Below are 11,377 nucleotides of genomic sequence, written 5' to 3'. Positions count from 1 at the left end.
TCCCAGGAACACTGGCTGTGATGTGGGGTGTATTTGTGGAGGAGGAGGGGATTTTAGTTGTAGTAGTGTCAGTAATAACTTATTTAATCATTATTATTTAACAAGTTTTAGTGTTGCTTATTATAAATTAATTGCATTATACACCGTCAATGTAGTTATGCAGTATTATAAATGTCACATGTAGTGATTGTCCTGTTCATTTTTTCCCCAGGATTCCCAGGAACACTGGCTGTGTGGTGGGATTACATCTTTGAGTATTATTATTATTAGTTGTAGTAGTACTTGCATACTATAGCTGTAATATTTTAACCAACGTTATTGAATTATATCATTTATGCATGATATAGTATTAATTATATTATGTTGTAGCATTTTTAGAAATGTCATGCCAATGAAAATGTTATCTTGTTTATCATGATTTCATTCACAGGAACTTGCTCTGGAGTGAAGGTGATGCTGCCTCCTTCTTGTTATTGTGAATAGGAGTAGTGTTGATGGTTATAGAAGTAGCAAAAAGTAATTATGCAATATAATTATAATATGTAGTAATATTTCTGGTAAAGATATCCCAATGAAAATGACTTCTCTTGTTTGTTTCTTTCCCAGGAACTTTGCCTCTGGCTGTGAGGTGGGTGGTTGATGATTTAGTAATAGTTATATTAGGGTCAGTAATGAGTATTTTTAATAATTATTGAAAATTTCTTCTTCTTCTTCTTCTTCTTCTTCTTCTTCTTCTTCTTCTTCTTCTTCTTCTTATGATGTAATATTTCTAGTAAAGATCTTGGATTGAAAATATTATCTTTCTTTTATTCTCAGGAGCACCTAGTTGTGAGGGTGGAATATACCCTGGATTATCTGTTTTAGTAATTAATGAATTATTTAATAAATATTATCAGGGTATCATTATTAGGCATTACAGATTGTTCTGCGATCATGCTCCTGAAGAATCTTATTCGTTTGACTGGTTTTACCCTGGTCAAGGTTGTGATCGTACCTGGAGGAACCGTAGTCCTTTAGGTCATTTAAGGACGTTTCTATACATCCATGTGGGAAATGCTTGCTCAGTAACTGGGCCGAGTCACCTGTGAGCAAAGGTTAATGAGATTTCGATTCGTAACGTTGTACACTCGAAGAATGCTGTGCTACTAAGTATTAAATCCGCTACCTCGTGCCCAGAAGACAAATGACTGATTTTTGTACAATATGATGGATTTGTTGTGTGTTTGTTTTTTTTAAATCTGACTAGGTATATAGTGGGTTAAAACACATTCAGCTGAATGAAGTGCATCTGCAGTTAATCCCGTGTGTCAGTTTTTGCAATTCAGCTGATTTCTATCACTTGCTTTTCCCTAAACTATTGCAAGTTTGCTATTTTTACCACAGAGCTGCCTCTGAGACCAGTCTAGCTCGTCCAGTAGCCTCACCATTTTATTTTTTTGGTACTGTTTTCACCTTTCTTGTTTTTACCTCCACAGGGTTAGTTGTTTTGTCAGCTGGATGGAAAACCCCATTTCTCTTGATGTCAGAATGTATTGTGAGTAAACGACCCCAAATCTACTTCGCCAGTCTTTGTCTGAAATTTGAGAGCCTGATGTGGTGTAGAAGACGGTGTGTCCTCTATAAACGTCAGCTAAACTCCGTTCCACAGTGCTTGAATCTGATTGGTTAGGAGGTGTGCTGCCGTTTTCGTATAACGGCATGGCTCGGACAATAGCTCTGAGTGTAACGCGAACGATAGGTTAAGTTTAATGCGCTTATTCAAATACGTTTTTGGGTGTTTTTTTTTTTTTTTTTTTTCTTCCACATCATTTAAGACCTAATAATAAAGTTTTTTTTTAAACAAAAACGTGTTTAACCAAGTGGAACATGGTGTAATCGATGATCTGTAAATTTAACTCTATAAACTGTCAAAATGGGCAGTGTTTTGTACATTATGTCAAGCATTGTAATTGTTGGTATATAATTAATTAAATATGCGATATTAATTGCAGATCTCGTGGCTTGTCGGAAGCGAGTACGTGTGTGTGTGTGGAAGAGATTTTGGACGAGACAGGCTTGCTTGCAGTGCTCAGTCAGGTAGCTCTGGTCCAAAGTGCTACGTGTGAATTTTTCACCGTCTTCATGCGACAGTGTCTCGTTTGTGGAACTTGTCTTACTTTCATGAGGTTCTACATCACTGTGGCCATGAGGCTGATAAACCTTTGGCACTTATTAACTTGAAATCAGCTCGCTTCGTGTAAAGTGAAGTGAGCGTGTTGGCTACATGATAACTGGAAGTGTGTGCGGTTTTATGTGACTTCAGCCTTTGTCACGTAGGTAGGAAAAGTTTAATGATAAACCTGTGTGTGTTAGAGCACAATCCCACTTTTTTTTTTTTTTTTTTCCTTTCCATTTTGTCTTCCTCACTACAGGCTCATGGGTCATTGTTGTTGGTATTAATCGTTATTTAAATAGTAACTTCAACGGTTACTTAAAGTGAAGAATTTTTCTTTTTCACTTTCTAATTGAACTCTTTGGGAATGTTAGACAGTAGAATTTTCCCTCTTGTATTTAACTATATACATTTTTCTGTGAAGTTTATTTAATTATTATATTATGCTATATATTTTAATTGTATGCATTTAAAAAAAAAAAAAACAGTGAAAATAATTACATCTGAATTTTTCATCTGAGCTTTCAGTAGTTCATCATAAAATTGCATCATGATCTATTTAGTCTAAAATGCCGCATCGTGATGAGAAGTGAGAACTGCAGGCCCTTTGGAAAGTCCGGTAGCAACACGGGAAAGTCCTTCGTTTTTGTAAGGCATGTGATCAGCCAAAAGGCTGCAAGTGAGTCACTGAAAAGAACTGTAAAACGATGTGATGAGAGAAATAAAGCTCTTAGCAGTATTAAATTAGGGCTACACTTGCGTGTGTGGGGTTTTATAATTCTTTTTTATTTTTATTTCACCTATGTACAGAGGAGGGTATGAGTATCTCCTAAGGTTATATAATTACAGGATGTAATGTTTAGAAGGTCAAGGCCATTATTTATTCATAGGCTTTATTTATGCCTGAAAATAGCTCTGTATACATTGCATTGCCAAAGAGAATTGACTTTGCAGTTACGACTGAACGGAAATAACTGGTTACGCTAACTGGCCTTAACATACGCACTCCAACGGAGAGGTTCTGCTGGAGGCATGTTGGCTTAGCGGTTAGCACGTTTGCCTGGGGTTGTATTTAATGTCTACTGTACTTGGTATGTCTTAGTTTCATTTCCAGTTTCCATTTCCTTCTTGATTTGGGAGTCTCTATTTTTTTTTTTTAAATATAGAATTCAGGTCGAGTACTCGACTTGGGCCTGGAAAAGACGTTTCCGCAGACTTCCTGCTGACGGATGGGGCACGAATTGCCATTTAGTTGGATATAAAAATGACTTTCAGTTGCACTGGTAGCCATGCTTACTGTGTCTTTCATGCTTGCGTACATGGTACCACCACCACCACCATGTTTCACAGATCTGGGATATTAATAAGTAGCCACTTTGTTCTCCGTACGTTTAGGTCCCGTCACATTGGTCCAGGTTCTTCTTTGTCATTTGTTCATAAGACTTGTCCCAATATTCAATCAGTTGTATTTGTATAGCGCTTTTTACAATAGACATTGTCTCAAAGCAGCTTTACAGAAATATCAACACGGTATCCAGATGTTAAAGGTGCGAACTTGATCCCAACTGAGCAAGCCACTGAGTGGCGACGGTGGCAAGGGAAAAACTCCCTAAGATGTTTTAAGAGGAAGAAACCTTGAGAGGAAGCAGATTCGGAAGGGAACCCATCCTCATCTGGGTAACGACAGATAACGTGAAAAAGTTCATTATTGACTTGTATGAAGTCTGTATGGCCTTAGGAGCAGCCGTAGTCCCAGCAGTCTGGAATTGGAGAAGATTTGAGCTCCAGCCAGAGGCAGAAAGGATCTGGATCTCTGGTATCTCCATAAAATCGTGTGTGGCTCGGCAGAAGGAGAGAAGAGAGAAAAGATTATTAGGACTGGGAATTAGTATAATAGAAAGTCTAGTCAGGGTAGGCGTGAGTAAAGAAATATGTTTTAAGCCTAGACTTAAACACTGGGACTGTGTCTGAGTGCCGAAGACTGTTCCATAACAGTGGGGCTCTATAAGCGAAACCTCCCCCCCCCCGCCCCCCCGCTGTAGCCTTCACTATTCGAGGTACCGTCAAATAGCCTGCATCTTTTGATCTAAGTAGGCGTGGCGGATCATAGAAAACCAAAAGGTCGCTTAGATATTGTGGCGCGAGACCGTTTAGTGCTTTATAGGCTAATAAAAGTTTTTTATAGTTAATGCGGGATTTCACTGGGAGCCAATGCAGTATTGATAATGTTGTTGTGATATGGTCGTATCTTCTAGTTCTAGTTAGGACTCTAGCAGCTGCATTCTGGACTAACTGGAGTTTGTTTATATTCCTACTGGAACATCCAGACAGTAAGGCATTACAGTAATCTAATCTAGAGGTGACGAATGCATGAACTAGTATTTCTGCATCATGTAGTGACAATATATTTCTTAGAAATATTTGAGATGAAAGAAAACTATCCTAGTAATATCTACATGAGCATCAAATGATAGGCTGGAGTCAATAATCACGCCAAGGTCTTTAACTGCTGTACATGTGGAAACAGAGAGACCATCCAGAGTAACCATGTGATCAGAAAGATTACTTCTAGCTACACGTGGGCCTAATAAAAGTATTTGTTTTATCAGAATTAAGTAAAAGGAAGTTAGTTAACATCCAGCGTCTAATGTCCTTTACACAATCCTCAACCTTACTAAGCTTCTGTCTGTCCTCTGGCTTCGCTGACACGTGCAACTGTGTATCATCCGCATAACAGTGGAAGCTAATTCCATGCTTACGAATAATTTGTCCTAGGGGTAGCGTATATAAAGTAAAAAGCGGTGGGCCTAAAACAGAACCTTGCGGAACTCCAAAGGTAACCTCAGTATGCGTGGAGAAGTCTTCATTCGCATCTGCGAACTGATAACGATGGGTCAGATAAGACCTGAGCCAGGAGAGGACTGTTCCCATAATGCCAACAACATTTTCTAATCCATCAAGGAGAATAGTGTGATCTATAGTATCAAAAGCTGCACTAAGGTCGAGTAACACAAGCAGCGAGACACAACCCTGATCAGAGGTCAGTAGTAGGTCATTTACTACTTTAACTAACGCTGTCTCTGTGCTATGATGAGGTCTAAATCCTGACTGATACATGTCGTGAGTGTTATTCCTATCTAAGTACGAGCATAACTGCTTTGCTACAACCTTTTCTAAAATCTTCGAGAGGAAGGGGAGATCTGATAGGTCTATAGCTGGACAGTTGAGAGGGGTCAAGGTCAGGTTTTTTAATCAGGGGTTTAATAACTGCTAATTTAAGTGATTTAGGTACATAGCCAGTGAATAACACTGCGGGACTTTTTCTAGCTTGGCACAGAACTGTATTCTTCCTTTTCAAAGTTCCAGCTTTTATAGGAGTGCTACTTTAAAACATTTTCTGAGGGTTTTTCTTACTGCCAAAGTTTAGCTGGAAAAGTTGAGTAATCTTGGCATTAATTCTTTACTCCATTCCATGTTTGCCTTGTCCCATCAAAGCGGCCCTCTCATCTTCAGAACATTCTGCTTATTTGAATAAAATCTTTTCTAAGCTCGTTTGGAGAGAACGTGTCCTACGGGTGTATCTTGAAGGAGAAAAGCTCTCTTGAGTACCTCTGTTGGGGTAAGCTTGGACAAATCTAGTCTTGCATCTTGAATATTATGTTCGACCGTTTTATTCATGCGTGTCTGTGGAAAATATCCTGGACTATGCACCAACCATGGGAAGACCCTGGAAGTAGAGTCTTCTCTCATGGAGATGCAGCATGATCCTATTGCCTCTACTGAGATCTCCATATCAACCCCCTGGGAGGTGTCTCCTTCTCCCTGAAAAAGAAAGCACACGAGGAAAATCAAGACCACAGAGGGTTTTGACTCTCTGGGTTATTTTGTTGTGGCCATATAACGGATAAGGAGCTACTCGTGATACCTGACTGGTTATAGTGTTCTAGATCTCGGCGATTTTTAGCACGATCCGTTAGTCTTCTGGTTGCTTTGTTAAGGTGTGGCGGTTCAGATAGTCTGCCGTTTTTGGTATATCCTAAGACTTGAGAAACACTCGTCAGGTTTCCTGCAAGTGCTTCATACAAAATGAGCGCTAGATTTTCCCCTTAAAAATGAAAAGGTTCCTCAAGGGTTTGTCCAATTATTAAGGGTCGGTTTGTTCGATTAAAGAAGGTAGAACGAGGCAGAGCAAGGATGCTCCTTTCAGATCACTATCACTTCTGGGAACGGCAGCCATGGAGACCACATGAGCAGGCTCTCCTGCAATTCTTCAGGGAGCTCCGCAAGGCTGGTGACCTATTTATTTTTATATCTATAACCATATGACCGATTCTTTCCTGCTGGCTGAAGTCATGGAGATGTCTTCCACCTGCTTAATTCCACATGGAACGACTGTTGATCAGGTTTCCAGCCTACAGAAGCCTCTAGAGGTGTGTCTGTGCTTGTACCTGACCTGCTGAGTCGCCATGGTTGTACAAGTAACGGGTGATGCGAAAAAGGTTGTGATGTAGTGTTGAATCGTTTTTATATGAACCTTACTGTCTATTTCTATTTCATTTCAGCTCTAACAGTCTTGCTGTTGCTTGTACGTCGGCCATCTCCATAAGGGCAAGTTTGCTCCTGGTATGCAGCGGTTAGTACCTACGAAAAGTGGTCCAAGACTCTCGAGCGCTTGTGCGATGTGCTGGCCAAACAAGTGAGATGCATGGAGGCCTCACCTCGCAACTTGGAGGACTTAAAAGATCTTCTGTAAACTTCAGAGGTTTTGCCTCAGTGGTTAATGGTAGGAGGACCTACACAATATTAGGCAGGTGATTTTAATGTTGTGGCTGATTGGGGGTGTGTGGGGTGTTTGTTTGTTTTTGTTTAAATACGTATCTTTTTATCTAAATATTTCACAAGAAAGGGCACAACAGAGTGGTCCCTTTCTATTGTTGTAGGCTCAGGTTCCTAAGCATGAAAAATAAATGACTGACGAAAGGTACAACTGATCCTCACACCTCATGCTAATGCAGCTGAACAGAGATGTAACCCAGTCGTTGATCGCGTCACCTCCTCCTTGTACATCAGTGACTCAGCAGGTCACGTACAAACAGATCAATTATCATTAAGCTGAGATGGTCATGGCAGTAATACGTTTGCTGCGTGATCCTGGGGAAGCTCGATACACAAGTGGCACAGTTTTTATCCAAACCAGATTGTGTTTCGTGACTACTTCTCTGTTGATTTGGAAATGTTTGTCCCTCTCTCTTGTTGAAAGATCTCTCTGCAGCCACGTCGTAACCTTCTGGTAGAGATGGCCGCATATCATCGTGAAGAACGTTGAAATTTTTTGTGTGCGTGTTTCTTTAATTTCTGTGTTTTTTTTTTTCTTTTTTAGATGCATCTTTGGTGCGTCATCATGATCCGTCTTTGGCCAAGTCTTAACCAGCTGGCGGTGGTAACTGGTATCTTTTTTTTTTTTTTTTTTTAAATAACTGAGATGGGTAACTTCCTGTTTCATTTGATCATTTCCGGGTTTGATTTTGATGCATGATCTTGTTGAAAGACCCATCTAGAGCAAACTATTAAGTTAAATGGAGCTAACTGAGTTTTGAACCCAAACATGTTTTGTCTAACAGGTACTAGAGTAAAATATACTGGACTCTCAGCTGCAGAACTTCCCCAAAGCATCCATTATCCATCACCGAATTTTACAGTTGGTTTGTGTATTTTTTTTTTTTTTTTCTTGTTTGTAGTTCTTTTATTATGGCCCTGATTTTTGTTTAATGTGGTCTTTTTTTTTTTTTTTTTTTTTTTTTTTTTTTTTAAAAAATCATCATAGTGATGGATTTGACATTTACGTTAGCTACTGTGAGCCACCAGGGGCCTCTCTTGCATCACTGTACCTCCATAGTCATGTGGCATGGCTCCTACGTGCGCTTTTGCTCTTTCTTTTCAAAGCTGCTTTGTTCAAAGTTACACACTGTTATTTCACACTGGTTTTAATCATGTCCTCCTTTTGTGTCCCTTTCATCCAGTATTGCCTCACTGTCTTGATTTTTTTTTTGGGGGGGGGAATCAAGAAAGCAATGACTTATTGTTGGAAACGGTCGAGCATACTGTAAAGGTTGTGCCCAGTATCAGTCAAACCTGGCTCTTTTACTAATATAAATCTTCATACCCGTCTGCAAGTATGACGTTGTAAAATTTTGTGGTAATTTAGGGTTTGTGTAGAATATTGTAGTCATTTTCTGTTTTGAGAAATCGTGTTATTGGCTTTTCATTTCTTTGTAAATCCTTGTTGTAATTTATGGCCTGTTTCTGCTTGTGTAGACTTGGCACGGTACCAATCTTCCGCAAGGGCTCAGGATGCTGGAATGGAGGGTTTCTTTACTCCCACAGGAGTTGCCACCAAACCCCAGCAATTGAAGTTAGGTGGGTCGGGGCGGACGTCCTGTACTGTCCACAGTAGGAGCCTGATGACGCCTGGTTCTGCCTTCCAGAGATCAGCCTGCTAGATCTTCCTGACCTCAACTTGTTCCCTTTTGGTCCAGGCGCCTTGTGGTCTTATCCCCTCCGCCCTGCTGGCTCTCGACTCTCTGAAAGCTGCTCGTTTCCTTTGAGAAGCGAAGGTTCTTATCCCTGCTGGTTCTCTGGTGCGTGCTCCAAACACATCACGACACAGGTGTGACTTTGTTGCTGTAGCTGTACTCTCCGCTTGCTATCGGATTACAATGCCACTCTGGCTCCGGAGACTTTAAAGTTGCTTGAGGTTCAGTACTAAAGCAGCTCCTTCACTTGTGTACTCGCTCACTCGAACGCACACAACCTTGAACTCCTCCTTTATGGATCAGCACCAAGGACCTGGGTTTTGCAGGTTTGGAAGACACCCTGGCCCATCCCCTCAGTCTTTCCAACCCCGTAAGCTCTGTCCACCTGTAGGAACCCAAGAGACTCTGTTCGTGAGTGAAGGCATGGACCAGTGGTTGGTGAATTTCTGACTTGGGACTGTTTGATTTATGGACTTGCAACTGTGTACTGACTTACCATCCATGTTTTGTGTGTTATCCTGGCTTGCTTTATTATGTTTAAATGTTATGATTAACCATTTTGTGATGGTTGAGATGTTGTGTGCTATCCTGCATGAAATACTCAGTGAAATATCGTGTTTCCATGGTCTGAGGGTGGATCCAGGATGTCTTGTGTGCACTCTGTTCTCCGCGGTGGTGATTCATGTCTTGTGTGTAACTAGGGGCTGGGTTTGTTGTGTGGAAGCTGGGGCATCATCTGTCTTGTACGACATGTATCAATTTGTGTAAATTTCAAGGTTTATGTACGGAAGTCTTGCAATGGTTTCTGTGGGGAAGAATTTGTTCCTTGTATGTGAAATCACATTTAGGATTATGTAAAAGTTTCTTTGTTTAGTTCTTATCACTGCCATTGTGTGATGGTTGTTTGATATGAAATATTGTAACTTTTAATAAAAAATAATCTCCCCTTTCCTCCTCTTCTCCCCCCTCCCTTACTCCCTTCCTTTCTCCTCAAGTTGTGTGTTTGTGTTTTTTTTAGTCTTGCGTGAATTCTTGTTCTATTCTAGCTTGTTTTGTGGGTACAGCAGAAGCTGTGTCTTTATTTGTTGTTTTTTTTTCAAGTTGCAACTGCCAAGGGGTGTGTTTTTTTTGTTTGTTTGTTTTTTCCTTTCCCCAGTGTCATAATTCATCTACACTAAATGGAAAAATAACTCCACATTCATAATGGACTATCAATCCTGACATATATAATGCCTGTCCTAACATTTAAAAAATGAGGAGTTTTTCTTCCACTTCCAAACAGCATGTCCAGCCTGCATCATTCTCAACATGGAGAAATGTGTGTCCTGGCCAGGGGGCGGAATTGTGTTTGAGGAATACCTCTTGGTGTTTTTCCACTGTCTGACTGCTTCTCACTGATGGCCTACAGTCTCTGTTCCTTCCTGCCTCTCAGTGCAAACAGGCACCAAAGGAACTCAGACTCTTTGACACTGTGATCCAAGACAATAATATTTATGGTTATGGTGGTTCAAATTCCAGGGCCTGTGTGAGATGCTCTATATGTTTTTAAACTGCACTCACTGCTGTTGTGAGCAGGGTTGAAAGCTTCCTGAGGTGTGGTTTATATTTGCCAATGATTACAAGTTAAAGTTTATGCATTCATGCTTGCTCTCCAGGATGTGGTATGTCTGTCTGTCTGTCAAATTTGTTCCTGTTCCTGCTTGTGTTTTCAGGTTCTACAGTTGTCTCAAGTCTATCAGTCTGGACTCTCCTGTGCCTTTTACACAGCACTGATATTACAGACTCCTTTCATAAATGTTAACTGTCTCCTTAGAGAACTCAGCTGAATTAAAAAAAAAAATTCTGTACTCCTGTATTTCTTGTCTTCTGTTATGTCCACCATATGAGTCCCGGGGACTGACTCTGAAACAATGTTTATATGCACATGGAATATGATGCATATGAGTACAGGTCTCTGAATGTTCCTGTATACACTGTTGTTGTAAATATTCTGGTCTAAACATGAGCTTTTCTTTCCCCTATGATATGTCAAGATGCTGCTGATGGACCTACCTATCTCTCTCTCTCTCTCTCTCCTTCTAGTGGACGTTCTGAATAATGTGCAAGGATTTTCTGATTAAACCACCATTCTGGGAATCAGAGTATTGTCTTGACCTGAATCGGGCGTATATTAACTATCATTATATTGCCAAGTTGAGATAATTATCAGAATATTGTCGTGTACGTGAACATGGTCAATAATGTATATTAATATACTGTGTTTTTGTGTTTACTGCCTTACTGTCAGAGCTGCTGTTACAGAAAATAACACTGACTACATTTATGGCCTTTGGCAGACACCCTTATCCAGAGAGACTTGCATTTACATGACAATCAGAATGATGTATCCAGCAGCACTTGGGTATGTAGTTCACTGATGTTACATATATATATATATATACACACACACACACGCGTCTAATGTTAGCTTAGTTGTATGTTGAAAGAATACTGCTCTTTGTGTGTATTTGAGTGAAAACTCATACCATTGCACTCCCTTGGTAACATGTTAAGCTCCTAGCAAAAAGGACATTGGGTCAAATCTTCATCAGAGTGAGTTTAGGTGTTGTAAATTTGTTAACATTATTTTAATCATGCACTTAGAGATATATATTGCCAACTTAGGTTGACATGGTTGTTGGAGGAGCTCACT

The sequence above is a fragment of the Ictalurus furcatus genome, chromosome 3, assembly GCF_023375685.1.
Source record: "Ictalurus furcatus strain D&B chromosome 3, Billie_1.0, whole genome shotgun sequence".
Taxonomy (NCBI): Eukaryota; Metazoa; Chordata; class Actinopteri; order Siluriformes; family Ictaluridae; genus Ictalurus; species Ictalurus furcatus.
Note: the sequence above shows the minus strand (reverse complement) of the source record.